General features: G+C 35.6%; 1 protein-coding gene across 1 annotated transcript in view; it reads left to right on the top strand.

The window, feature by feature from the left end:
• Positions 1-13,225, top strand: part of KLHL1 (kelch like family member 1) — a 248,207-nt gene that overhangs the window by 44,735 nt on the left and 190,247 nt on the right. The window lies entirely within an intron of this gene.

The following is a 13,225-nucleotide window of genomic DNA, read 5'->3' as shown; positions in this document are numbered from 1 at the left end:
GGGTCATTTTGTAGACCATATTTCATCTGTGAATTACTATTCATTTGGACAGCATAATAGAGCTTGATGAGAAGGCTGTATTGGCTTTGTTTCTGTGTCTCTTAGGTTTAAAGCTCTAAACTAGAGGGGTTAGGAATTTATTAATGTGAATTGGAATGGGTCTAAGTTGCAAAGCTAATCTTAAAATGTAACATGAATGTACTCTTCTGTTGCATTTGGTTCCAGCAGAACAATAGCTGCTGGTTTGGTGTTTGCTATTAATATGTATATGTAATCGAAACATTGATAGGACAATAAGTACCTTTTAATTATTTTCTGTGTGTGTTTGTTTTCATTTTGCTTTGGGGTTTTGTCTGGGTTTTTTTTATTGGAAAAGACAGGAATTTAATTTTAGTTGATTTTATTTTTTTTCTTAAAAGCAATATCCTATATTTCTAAGTATGTGTTGGTTTGTTTTTATATTGCACTTTGTTTGAGAATAGAAATGTTTTGTCTGTAATGATTTTTTCATGCCAAACTCTTTAAATGCTTTGTGTAACATTGTCTTCCTTTTAAAATGAAGTCATCTCCTTTTCCAAGATACAAAGTTAATTGGTGATAAAAGGACTTCACAGTGGTACAGAATCATACATACCTCACAAGCTATCCTGCTGGATACACATTCTGTGGTTGTTACTACAATTATGCAAAAATTTATTTAGAGTCTGGCCTTTTCAAATTATTCCACAATAAATATGACTCTACGGGTAAAATATACCTGTGCTAGCACTAAATGGATTAATGTATGGGCTCCAAGAAGATAGAAGTTCTTCCTTTGCTTCTTGCTAATAGTTCTCTTTATCTCTCTTGTTCTTGAAGAGGGCTCTTTAGGTGAAGGATGACAGTGTGCCCGTAAATAAGTGTGAACACTCAAGTATCAGCCTGTTTTTACTAGGATGGAGTTAATAAACTAATATAAATCTTTGAATTTGATTAGGTGCTTTGATTTTTCATTTTCCACCCCCCATGCATTATTTATATTATTGCTCTTTAAATTAGCTCCTTGGCTTAATATACCTAAACTGTTAAAAGTTTGTGTGTGGGCTTTGAGGCTAGTTTGTCTAGAACTGAGAGTAATCTCCCTGAATGTTTGAACACATGGGCTTTCAAGAGTACACAACATGACACTAGAGGCAAATCCTTTTTCTTTCAATAAAACACCCTCAAAGAACTTTCAAATTACAGTATATGCTGCTGTCAAAACCACAAAACGTACTGCTTCTCACCTCAAGCCATGCTGTAGCATGAGGCATCAATGTTTTAACTCTTACAGGGCTTTGCAAGACATTCAAATGTATTGTTACAAACTTATAGGAAGTTTAATACTGCATTTATTAATTTTTATCATCAACATGCCATGAAAAAGAGGGTGCCATTAAATGAAATACTGTTCATTTAAATCTCTTTTTCAAAAGCACCACATGCTAACCAGTTAATTACTTCTGGGGCTTTTCATTTAACATGTTATTTGAAAATCATGTTAAAATATATAGGGCAATTCACTAGATGCCTTTTTGCTTTCCATGTGATTTCCATTTAGGATTCAGTGAGGAATAGTACCATCTAGATTAGTCTGTGCTGTAAACAACACAGAACAAGACAGAAACTCAAGCAGCCTCATATCATCTGTACCTTTTAGCTGCTAGCAAATTTCATGATACAGTTTTGTCCCAGTGTTTAGGTATGATCTAAGAAATAGCACAGACTATGGGAACCTGCTGTGGGCTGGGAAGACTTTAGCACAGTGGGTAATGGCTATACCAAGGATGAGTTCTGATATGTTTGTTTACTAGTCTAGATGAAGCTATTGAGATTTATGACATTTGATTACCTAAATAATATTATTTACAGAAAAGACAGCATTGTGCTGAACTCCATCTACCATCTGGTTCATTCTTTCATTTTTACTGCTTTATCTTTTCTTAGCCTGGCAGTGGATTTTTGGAAATACCACTTCCTATGTTGCTAACACAGTTTCTCCATTACTAAACCACAGTTAGTGACAGCATCCTTTCAAGAGCAGTGATACTGAATGTGCAAAATAAGTCTAGATAATATTTGAGTTGAATGGAAATATTAAATTGTTAAAAGTAAATTAGTAAAAAGGGTCATATGAAGTAATGATGTGCTACACTAGTGTTAACCTTTTAATCCTTTTTAATTTCAAGTGAAGAAAGCAAAAGCATTCAGTTCCTTCTGTCCTTGCTGAATGTATCACATATGAAAATACATTATATGAAATTGTATGTTTGGTGTGTTTTTTTTTTCAATAGGTAAGTTAGCAGAAATCTATGGTTGATCATACCTTGACATAAAATCCAGTCTAGATAATGCTACCATGCATTCATTAGCTGAACTACATAAGTGGATTGCTGGTATCTTCTGAGAGCTAATGTCCTAACCAATGAATCCTTGAGATGCACAAAGCTTCTTGAACTGTACCAGGAATTTAATAGGCAAATTATGCAGTTCATTATGTAGTCGAGTCACAACATACCATGTATCCTTTGAAGTTTTTCAGGGCATTGTTAATAGCTAATTGCTGATCCCCAGTCTAGAGGCCACAAAGCCATTCTCTAATGTGACAGCTCTGGTCATAAATATTGTGCAAAACACATGTGAAATGGGTGAACTTAAAATGTGAATCCCTTGAAATTTCCCACTCACTGACCTTATTGAATTTCTCCTCCATGTGTAGCTCAGCAATAGTACTAGCACTATTAATGGTATGTAACAAAATTTTACTTTCATTCCTTCTTTTTAATTGCACCAATCATCTTTTAGCTTAAAATTACCAGAATAATGTACAGCACTGATGGCAGTTAGAAAGCAAGAATATGATATGCAAAAACTTTGCTGAGTTGTATTTTATGTGTTTATGTAGTTATGTATACACATACACAGGTATGTGCATGTTATATAAATATGAAAGTGCACACATACGAAATGTATGTGTTGTGCTCACAAATACATAAATGTACATGTTAGCAGTATATATAAAATTGTTAAAAAATGCCTAATGGGTTAAAGTCATTGGAAAACAGCAGAAGAGAAAATGTTGAGGGTCACCAAAAGCACCAACATCTGCTCACAAGTGTGAAAAATGAAAGGTACAAGGCTAGGTTTCTGCCTTTCTTCTAAGAAAAAACAGTCTAGCTTCCATGGCTCGAGACACCACCAAAGGACTGTAAGAATGATGTCAATGCTCTGTTGGTAAATCTTCTCTTTTACTGCACAAGGCACTTCATTAATTATACTACTGAGTAAATCTGGTTTAGTCTGATGATTACTGCATTTGTCCCAGAGGGAGAAGCACTCTTGTGTTCCTTTTTCCACTAGTAATTATTGATACACTTTTTCAGTTACTTTTTGATGTCTTACATTAAGACTCTTTGTACTGGGGAACAAAATCAAGTTTTTTTCTGCATGTGTTTGTATGTTTGTGTGACGGAGAGTGACTCTGTACCAGCAACTGGAGTGGACTGTGACATTGGAATCCTGTATGTCCAGATACCAGAAACTGAGTCTGGGATAAAAAACATATAGCATTCATTTCCTTCAAGGAAACATATGCCCACTTACTTTATATTTTTTGTATTCTATCTGATAGGAATTATCTTTTTTATCAATGTTAAATTTAAAGCAGCTCTTAGTATTAGAACCAAAGTATGTTTTAGATGTTGCAGTTGTATCGTAAGTGTAGCAACACAGCATTAGAATTGACAAGCACTTCAATGAAAGCTCGGACTCATAGACTGTACTAGGGTTTGGTTTGGTTTGGTTTGGTTTGTTTCCCCCCACCCTCAGCATAACATATACCTTTGAAGTAACCTGTGTTGATGTCTTCTCAATGGTGCAGTCTTATATAGGGAAGGTCTGTCCAGGAGGAGTGAATAGTATTTTGCAATCTGTTCCAATTACCTGTTATGATTAAGAGAATTTATGTCATTGTAGGATAAATGAATCCCTCTTTTTGACAGTGAGAAAAAAAATTATACTGAGCTCAATGAAATACAATTTCTTGGAAATCCATGACCTGTCAATAGCATAATGCACACTTGACAGATGTCTGAATGCAACAGCCAAGAAACACATAAATTAGCATGCATGTGCATATTAAAGTTCCAAATTAAGTACTCCATCATAGCAAAATTTGGCAGAAATCAGAATCGTTAGCAGGTGTACTTCATTAATAACAGTCAATCTCATATATAACTGCACTTAATTTCATGATATATATTGCATAACGATTGCAATTATCCAACAAACATTTATTAATAACCGTTTTATTAGTGTCACACATGAATCTACAGAGAAGATATGCAAGTTGATTGCCCTGTTGACCAGTAGCTCTTGTTTTAGTTTCTGGCTACTGAAACACAATAATAGTTAATGTTAGGATTGGCAAAATAATTTGGAAATAAAGGCATTTTTTACTCCCCTGTAACATAAATCAAAAGTATGGATGTGCTACATTAATCTTTCATTAGCAAAGAGTCAAAGGCCTTCATCAACTGACAAAAAAAAGGTTCTAGTTTGGAATTTTCTGATGTCAAGTAACAATTCCTGAATTTTCATTGGAAGTGCTAGTCTTTTATTGGAATAAATGCATAATTAAGTAAATATCATTAACATGGCTTCTTGCTGAAAAGAAAATGTGAATGAGGTATAATGATAGACAATTTATCTTCACTATTGGAGGAAGCCTTTGTATTTGCTTTACAGCACCCCTAATGAACCCCAAAGCATGATTATAGATATTGATTAGATAATCAATATATGAATGCAATAATAAACTACTTTTAATAATAAGCTAATTTAATAGTTTAATAATAATCTAAGTTTAATAATAAGCTAAGCTTTTGTATATAAGATGATCAGGCATAGGATAAAAGTTGGCAATAAAACTCTCTTAGCCTGCAGACATCTTTAGAGGACACGGTCTCAAGGTGCACCAGAGGAGGTTTAGGCTGGATGTTAGGAAGAAATTCTTCATAGAGAGAGTGATTGCCCATTGGAATGGGCTGCCGGGGGAGGTGGTGGAGTCGCTGTCACTGGAGGTGTTCAAAAGGAGACTTGATGGGGTGCTTGATGCCATGGTTTCGTTGATTAGATAGTGTTGGATGATAGGTTGGACACGATGATCTCGAAGGTCTCTTCCGGTCTGGTCTGGTCCTATTCTATTCTATTCTATTCTATTCTATTCTATTCTATTCTATTCTATTCTATTCTATTCTATTCTATTCTATTCTATTCTATTCTATTCTATTCTATTCTATTCTACCAAGAGACTAAGCTGTAACACTGCCTAAGTGTAGGATAGTTTGATTGATTCCAGTTATAAAACGTTTCTTTAGAAGTTGAATTTTTAAGTGACAAATAAATGAAATTAATTCCACAGTTAATGTCTTTGTAGCTAAACATTGTGTAAATTGCCCGTCTTACACAGAAATCCCACTAGTGAAAAATTGTCACATGTATGCCTTTTTTAGAGGTAGTCTAGTAATTATGGTATTAATAGCTCCACTTTGTCTTCCAGCTGCCAAAAATATGGAAACATTCAATCATGACTGGAAGTGATTTGGCAGCAAAATAACCAAATAAATGTATATGACAGCAGATAATAGTTGTGGTGATTGGAGGAGTACTCTGGTGGCAAAAATTGTGCCATGCAGCAACAAACCCTGAGGAACTAATACCACTTTGCAGATTAAAAGTTTTCTCAGAGCTAACATACTCATTTGGAGTCTATATGAAACATGGTGAGGCCAGGCATGAAATTATGACTTTTTTTTTTTTGCTCACAAATTGTAGTAAACACAGATGTATGTAAAACTGAGGATGTGGCTGACTGGATTTAAAAATGCTTGAAGAAAAAACTCAGCTGAGCCTCAGTATTGCTATTCTATAGATTACCATGTTTGATTTGTTGAGAAAGTAATTTTTATATAGTTTTGTGCATCATTTGTATGTAGAACAACTGTTACTCATCACCACTTTGAGAACTGTGAAGGTGTACAAGAAAACACAGTTGAAGCTAGTATAAAGCATAACTGAAATAATGCAGGGGAAAAATAATTCTGATTATGCATCTAAAAGACTGTAGTAGCAACATTTTTACATTCTTCCTGATTTTTGGCTGTTTAAGCCCAGGAGAAAGTTGAAAATAGCTTTCTTAAGAAAGTATGAGGCATAGAAGACACACTCTCTGCAGTACATTCTTCTATGCTTTCTGATTCATGTGGAGTAACAACGCTAATATATTCCTCGGCTGTCACTTATCTAAGTAAAATTATTTTAAATAAGTTTTAACATGTAATGTTCTTTTCCATTTAATTCATATAGTGTTTAAATTATTCTGTAATTTATAAAATAAATTAGGGTCCACTCTTGTTTGACATAGTCATCAATGACCTGGATGAAGGAACAGTGTCTACTCTCAGGAAGGAGGAGTGATTAACACCCACCAGAAGGTTGTGCTGTGATTCAGTGAGACTTGGACATGCTGGAGAGTTGGGCGAAGGTGAACCTCGTGAAGTTCAACAAGGGCAAGTGTAAGAATCCTGCACCTGGTGAAGAATAACCCCAAGCATCAGGACAAGTTAGGGCTTGACCTGCTAGAAAGCAGCTCTGCAGAGAAAGACCTGGGAGTTAACCATGAGCCACAAATGTGCCCTGGTGGCCAAGACGACTGATGGTATTCTGTGGCATATTAAGAAGAGTATGGCCAGTAGGTCAATGGAGGGTTTCTTCCTCTACTCTGCCCTGGTAGTGCTGCACTTGGAGTATTGTGTCCAGTTCTGATCTCCCCAGTTCAAGAGAGTCAGGGAACTGCTAGAGAGTCCAGTGAGGAAAGGCTGAGAGACCTGGAGTTCTTTAGCCTGGAAAAGAGAAGGCTGGGAGGTGATCTAATAAATGTGTATAAATATCTAAAGGGTGGAGGTCATGAGGATGGGGCTGGACTCTTTTCAGTGGTGGCCAGTGATAGGGCAAGGGGCAGTGGGTACATACTAGAACACAGGAGGTTTCAATGGAACTTAAGGAGAAAATGCTTTCCTTGGCAGGTGCTGTAGCACTGGAGCAGGCTGCTCAGAGAGGTTGTGGAGTCTCCTTCATTGGAGACCTGCAACATCCACCTGGGCATGTTCCTGTGCAACAGGTTGCCCAGGGAGGTGGTAGAAGCCCCATTCCTGGAGGGTTTTAAGGCCAGGCTGGATGTGGCTCTGAGCAACCTGATCTAGTGTGAGGTGTCCCTGCCCATGGCAGGGGCATTAGAACTAGATGATCCTTGAGGTCCCTTCCAACCCTAACAATTCTATGATTCTAGCCTGATCTAGGCATACCTGCTCTGGCAGCAGGGCTGGACTAGATAATCACCAGAGGTCCTTTCCAACACATACCAGTCTATGATTCTGTGACTATAATTTTGGTTGGTTGATTTTGGTTTGCTTGCTTGTTTCTGTTTTTTGTTGGTTTAGATTGTTTGTTATATTTTCTTTTCATGCACTCGGTCATTTGCTATTTTATTTGCATTTTATCCAAAAAATGGCAAAGAGATCAATTAAAATCTTCCAAATCTGTGGTGTAGAGGTAGGCAATGTTGCAGATATTTTTAAAGTATCTTGATTAGAAGTACATTTCTATTTATTTTATATCTATTTATACCTTTCCAATGGATATTAGATTGACCAAGCAATCCTAATATGTTAAAGTATTCAAATACACTTTTAAAATGACATTATTAAAATAGAGTATAATTCATGTGATAAATTTCAGTATCTGGTGTTTTGATGAGAAGAACATTCATGACTAGCAATTCTGTAAGATATTATTGAACATTTTCAGGTCTTTTTCTGTAAATAGTTTGTATAACTAATGAAGTAATTAAATATACATTCTGCAATTAGTGGTCATTTTAAATTGTATTTCTACAGATTCTGATGGATATCATATTAATTATGTTGAGTGAGTAAGCAATGACAAAACCATATAATTGATTCCTGAACAATCTGAAGAGTTTGATAAATTACTCAGAATTTGACTTTAATAATCATATCTTCATGCTATTTGATGTCTTCATAAAGGTTACAGAGGTTCTTGAAAATGTAATTTTAAAATACATTTTAAATGCCTAATATTAACTTTAAATTTTTGCATTTTCAACTACAGTTGAACTTGAATTTTATTTTTATCACAAAGTTAAAAAAATAATAGAAAAAAGGTCTGCCAAATCACAGGTCTTGACTACAATTTGAGTAATTATATCATTCACAGCCACACTATTCTGTATAGATTGAGTTTGATTCAGATAATCAGGGAATAGAAGGCTCTGCAAATTAGTCCATATGCTCTGAAATTAGCTTGGCATTTGAAAGCACACATTCAGAAAGCAAAAGCAAGCACATTTAAGAAGAAAATCAAGTAGACTTTAGACTTGAGCAGGCAGGCACTTTTTGAGATGCAAACAATGACAGTATAGATTAGTGTGGTTTATAAAAAGTCTGGGGTTAAAATAGGTCTCTTTCTAGTCATTAATTCTTAATTTTGAAGTGGTGTGAGTTTCAGTAAAGCTAGCTGGATGTCCATTGTTACAGTTTTGTAGATCTGAAAAATTAATGGATTACATATTTGGCTATACAAATAGGGAATTTTTTGATTTGTTATGAGTTGGTGAATGTTCTAGACAGAGTAAAGGTCTGATATAGCTGAGTAATTATTGCTGACATTCTTTAAAGCTGATTTGAGACAATAAGGGAATTTGTGCAATATCTTTTAATGTCCACAGTCATCAAAAATTATTATGAAAATTATTATCTCACTATGACCTAAGTTTTGTCTCTTGTATTTTAAGTAAGAAGTATGAAGGAAAAGAATGAGAATGGCCTCAATATAATTTGCTGTGATATGATACCCTAAGGAAAAAAAGGCATACCCATAAGCAGGTGCTGCTTAAGACTCCTGTTCATGTACACCAGAGTTGCATTAATTTGAATGTAAACATATATTATTTGCATGTTCAGAAATTTAGAAATTTCTGTTGTCATCCCTGGACCTCAGCTTTCAAAGAAGGCTTTGTTTCTTCAGTGTTAGGTACTAGAATGCCTAAATATTGGCTACCTAGAATTAAGAAGTTACCTAGGTTCTCCTCATAAATGGCTTTTTTCTAAATCTTGCTTTTCTTTGTATGTACATATGGAATTACCTCCATCTTCATGGGAGTCACAGGCAAGTGTGTCTCATGATTGTCTCTCTTTAAAGAAGTTAAACTTTCATGTCTGTTTTAATACATTTGGATACACCCTGTGCAAAATGCCTGATTACAAAGGTATGGCTTCTCTTTGTTTTTTGGCAGTTAGCTCTGTGGTGAGAGCACTCATATTTTCAGCACCATTCTTCTTCTCATACCTGCTTTAAGGTGTACAGACTGGTAGAAAATGAAAGTGTCTCAGCTACTGCATCTCTCAAGAATAATTAAGCTGAAGGCAGGGGGGTACAAAGAATTTACTTTAGTGAAACAAACCAAAACATTAAAATATCTGAATTCCAGATTTCTCTTTTAATTTCTGCCACAGTTTGGATAAAGTATGTTAAAAAAAAAGAAAAGACAATAACATGGAAGAATTAATGCTTTATTGTGTGTTAAGGTAAGCACTAATTATGCTGTAAGCTGCCCTGTAGCTCTCTGTAACTGTACGTAATATGCTTCTTTGACTGGAGATTTCATACCTATAAGTTTACAAATTCAGCAAGTACTTGATTTGGATGTGTGTTTACCTACCTTTTCAATCCAGCAGTCTAGCATATCACTCTTACTGCCTGATTGCATCATCTATAGGTAACAATTGTACAAATACCTCATTAGATGTATATTAATGGCTAGGCTTGTCTGCTACCATGCCTGTGTATGGAAAAGTCATTGTAGATTTTCATACTGAACATACTGTGAATAACATATCTTGGGTCTGCACAGGGCTCATGAAAGTTAGCTATTATGGAATACATAGTCCTTAATTGCTTGTCAGGTGAGTTCCTGGGGTTGCAGTGGTTGTGTAGCATAGAAGCTGAAACTGTCAAATTCATCTTAGACAGGACTCGCCAAACTGTCAATCGTAATTGCTGTTTTCAAGATTAGCCAAAAATGTATTGACACTTCAAAACAGGGTGGCAAAATATCTGCAATTTATTCCTTCATTTCAGATGTATCTTTCCCACTGGTTTGCAGGCATGTCAGGACCACAAAATTGATGTGCATCTACAAAAGATATATGACATTTGATAGGTCTGAAATAGGTGTGAAACTTAATTGAAATGTATGCTAAATACAACAATAATAAAATACCTGCTTATTATTTTCTGTATGTTGTTACTATCATTTGCATATATGGTTTCTGTTTATATGAAAGTTGCTATGTCATACATTAAATGCTGGAAGAAAATGTCTCTTAATATAAAAGAAAGATCTGCATCCTTGTATATACTTGTGCTCACACCCTGGATGAGTAATTCATTTATGTAGTTAATTTACTAGTTTATCTGTATAGATATGGCCGTTGGTCATGAAAATAAATATAGTTAACACATGACACTAGCACCTGTCTTAGGCATAATGCAGAACAATTCATTCAGCACTGTTGTAAGGAAAGAAGTGAAAGCAGCTGTAAAGGGATAAGCTGTGACTGGGTGGAAAAGCCTTTCTCCTGTCACTTAATGTGAAGTGTGCCCTGTGTCGATTCTCTTCCTCTCTGCTCCCCCTACCCCCACCCCCACCCACATCCATACATTTTTCTCCTTCTCATTTCTCTTGACCATCCCAGTAGTAAATCCAGCACCGTTCTTTTATAATCTGAAGTTCCATTATTTCTAGAGTGGTTATGGGACTAATGAGGAAGAGGACTGCTATGTCAGCGACACTGACACTGTTTCCATGAAGTTTATAAGGTGGCAGTTGTTAAAGAATTGTGCAGTACTGATAGCAGCAACTAATGGATTTACAGGCAGAGCCGTGTGAAAAATATGGAAGCTTGCCCTCCCTAGGACATTGGAGGAGCCTCCTGTCTGATGTGCTTCAGAAGTTTCTGAATGTGCAGTTTTTGGCGTCTATATTTGTAAGAATGTATGTGCACAAACAATGGGCTGTGATGAGTTATTTTATGTGCATCACTTCTTAATTAAAATACTACCTGATGTCAGCTCCTTTTTATACTTAAATCTGAATCCTTCCACTTTAATTACTCTGCTTGTTAAAGTGACTTCAGAGTTCCACTGTTCTGTGCTTTTGTCATGTATCTGTATAGTATCAGAAAGTAAGCTGTTAATGACAGAAAACAGAAAAAAAAACAAGTCAGTACAATACAGTTGCATTTATCATAATATTTTTGTAATTTGAAATAATAAAACTGTCAGTGAAGGTTATTCTGTATGGTCAGAAAATATTGTTAAGGCCATGTGATCAGTATCTTAATTTTTAGCCTTTTATTTTGATATTCTTTTGTATTCTCTCTATTCACTTACTTGACTTAAAGTCACACTTGGTGAATGTGAGTCTTTCCTTAGTGAGTCTTATATCTGACTAAGTAAAATTAAATAATAAAAAAAAAAATCAGTGAATAAAAATTATGTTATAAGAATTATTCTGAAAATGTCAACAGAATTTACCATTTATTAAATGAACCAAAATTAGCTCATCCCTGTTAATTTTGGTACCGATATTTTTTATCTGTGAAATAGGTTTTTTGTCTGTCAAAATATCAGTTCCTAAAACTACATATTTCAGATTGTAACCAGCATCACCAGAAGCTTATTTTCATTTGTGAAAAGCACATCTGGTGCCAGGTGCATGACCTGAGTGTCTTTGTAGAGCTGGAAGGATCGTCTTTCCAGCTGTTCACTTTTTTTTTCCCCCTCTACAAAGGGTACTAAGACAAACTCTGCATAACAATATCCATTCATTCTTATCCTCAGGCTCAAACTCGGTCTGTTTTTTACAGCTGAGTTATAAAGTAAGAATATACTTGTGTGTGTCACCTGGTATAAGAATATACTTGTGTGTGTCACCTGGTAAAAGATAGCACTCGAGAACAAGGAAATTATTTTAATTACGTAAGAGAAGTGTTTTGATATATTATGTTTGACCACTTAAGTAATTGAAAAAGGCTCAGCATAGATCATCATAGAATCATAGAGTCAATAAGGTTGGAAAAGACCTCAAAGATCACCAACTCCAACCTGTCACCCAAGACTACTAAACCATGGCACCGAGTGCCACGTCCAATCCCCTCTTGAACACTTGCAGGGATGGTGACTCCGTCATCTGGAGGAAACCATCATAACAGATGGACATCAAGGAAACTGTGGAAGTCTGTGCTTTGTAAGAGTGTGCAGTCTATGTTTTTGCTACAGCTGCTCAGCTGATAGTGCATGGTGAGATACAGTACATTGCTGTAAGTTTCTTGAGCTATTAAGAATGGAAAAGAAATTGCCACTTTCACATTTCCAGTGTGTCACCTGCTTTTTAGTTTTCTGCCTACTCCTGTCTACTTGTTACTGCTTCTCAGCCGAAGGAATGAGTCATCATCATGAGCACTTCACATCTGTGGGACAGGAAGGTACATCTCCAACCTGTCACATTTAACTACTCAGGCCAGTAACATTAGCCTCCCTTGCAACAGTCTTTACCCTTGTCTTAGACTTCCCAGCTAATAATTCCCACTGTACATGACACATGAGACACAAACTTCTTTGTCATCCAACTTAAATCTTACTAGTGGCTTTGTCTGCCATGAACGGCTACCTCACAAACTTTTGTTACTTGCCTACATTAATTAAAGGATAGGATCAAAGAAAGCAGAGAATCTGTTTTAAAGGAGTTGCTGTACATTATTATTGTGAAACAAAAGAATAAAAATAAACTGCAGAAAGTTACATTATGTCGTTATGTAGAAGGGATATAATTTTGTTGTTGCATTTTAGGAATGGAGGACTTCAACTTCTGAAGGGGAGGTAGGGATTAGGTTGACACTGCAGTTTTGAATTTCTGAGTTATAAATCTTTTCCATTCAGCTGGTGTGTGGTAGAAAAGTGGGATCATGTATACTAGAAAAATATTTAACTGGAGTATCAAAAAAGTTTTACAATGAGAATCTGTCTTCATAATGGAGTGGGTGTTTCCTCATTGCATTGCCAACTG

The sequence above is a fragment of the Melanerpes formicivorus genome, unplaced genomic scaffold, assembly GCF_026170545.1.
Source record: "Melanerpes formicivorus ecotype bairdi unplaced genomic scaffold, bMelFor1.0.p_v2 SCAF_1, whole genome shotgun sequence".
NCBI classification, from domain to species: Eukaryota; Metazoa; Chordata; class Aves; order Piciformes; family Picidae; genus Melanerpes; species Melanerpes formicivorus.
This window is presented reverse-complemented; position numbering and strand designations above follow the sequence as displayed.